We start from the raw sequence: 1786 nt of genomic DNA, 5'->3' as shown, positions 1-1786 counted from the left end.
TCGCCCCACGCAGCCTGCTGTTCAGTTGTTTGGCCGTCCTTCACTAACCCCCCTGCCAGCCTAGTCACCCCACGCAGCCTGCTTGTTCAGTTGTTTGGTTGTCCCTCACTAACCACTCTGCTGGCCTGGTCATAAGCAGCCATCTTGTGAGGGTGTGATGGTCAATTTGCATATTGCTGCTTTATTATATAGGATAAAGCAAGTAGTCAATGTCAGTGTTATTAGGAACTATAGTTTTCAGCATAAGAAAATGATACAATTTAAGAAGTTAAGTAGAATGTGGTAATATTTGATTAAAAATGGGAAAATTAATATGGGCTCATGGTTTAAATTTTTCTTTCTTAAAAAAACTACACCCCTCCCCTCAGTTTTGTCCACTGAAAAGGTCTAGAAAACAATGGCAAGTCAATAGCAATAAATGTTCATAGCACCCAGATTGTGGTCTTTAAAGTATCAGCCCCCACTGAAAGGAACAAGGGCTCCTTAGGGAGATGGATGATTCCAGGTATGGAATATTGTTTCTTACAAAAAAGCAAGAAGATATCAAAGACTCTGGAAGTTGTACAGGAAGAACACAGAAGCCAACACCATGGCGACTCCCACTGACCAAATTGTGTAACTTTGAGCCTCAAAACTAACCCCGCTCCCACCACTCAATCTTCAGTATGGGCAGTATGAGAGGCAGCTGATCAATTTTTCGCTCTCACATCAATGTTTCTTCTTCTCTCCCTCCTGTTTCATTTCTTTCTCCAAATATCAATGAAAAAAATCTTTAAAAAGTAACTACAATAGAGTGAAACATGTATTTTTAAAATCTTTTTCATAATTGTGTGCCCCACAAACCAAAGAAAGCAACTTGATCACGTTTGGAGGTTGATAGAGCATCAATTTGTTATTATGAAAATTAGGAAACGAAGCCAAAGGATCACAGGTTTACCTCGACTTTTCTCTGAATTGCATTTAAGTAAGAGTAAGCAAGTGGTTGATGAAAGCTTACTTTTTAGCAAAAATTTGGCCAGTAAGTGCAAAAGGAATATAGAAATAGAAAAGTCATATTTTATAAGCTCTTATAAAATAATGGAATTTAGCAAAGGTCATCAGTGGATACTAAATTCATTAGATGGAAGTATTTTGGCTGAATCGGCGGACTCCAGCTGAATCCAGTGATCCATCTTACATCACTAAATGGTACAACCAGATGCCTTCAAAGTAACCAGCACCATGTGGATAATTTAAAAAAAAAATATATATATATGTTTTGTTGATTTCAAAGAGGAAGGAAGAGGGAGAGAGAGGTAGAAACATCAATGATGAGAGAGAATCATTGATCGGTTGCCTCCTGCACAACCCCCATGGGGATTGAGCCAGCAAACCAGGCATGTGCCCTGACTGGGAATTGAACCGTGATCTCCTGGTTCATAGGTTGACGTTCAACCATTGAGCCATGCCAGCCGGGCCATGGGATAATTTTTAAAAATAGGTGATAAGGGTTCATTAGATTTATTGTTCTATATAATTATTAAATAATATATTTTCACCTGAAATATCTATCAAACCCTAACCAAGACAGTGTGTTATTAAACTTTTTGACCTCTGCCATCTGATAAGCAAATTGTGTTATTTTGTGATAAAACTCTTTTTTTTTTTTTTAAGAACTTGTTTTGGTCTGGCTGGCATGGCTCAGTGGTTGATTGTCAACCTATGAGCCAGGAGGTCACAGTTTGATTTCCAGTAAGGGCACATACTCGGGTTGCAGGCTCGAACCCCTGTTTGGGACGAGCAGGAT

At 39.0% G+C, this 1786-nt stretch overlaps 1 protein-coding gene across 1 annotated transcript in view; it reads left to right on the top strand.

The window, feature by feature from the left end:
* ARL13B (ADP ribosylation factor like GTPase 13B) overlaps positions 1 to 1786 on the top strand; it is a 79976-nt gene that overhangs the window by 59120 nt on the left and 19070 nt on the right. The window lies entirely within an intron of this gene.

Source organism: Myotis davidii, unplaced genomic scaffold (assembly GCF_000327345.1).
Source record: "Myotis davidii unplaced genomic scaffold, ASM32734v1 scaffold482, whole genome shotgun sequence".
In the NCBI taxonomy this organism is placed as follows: Eukaryota; Metazoa; Chordata; class Mammalia; order Chiroptera; family Vespertilionidae; genus Myotis; species Myotis davidii.
Note: the sequence above shows the minus strand (reverse complement) of the source record. Positions and strands in the feature narration are given on the sequence as shown.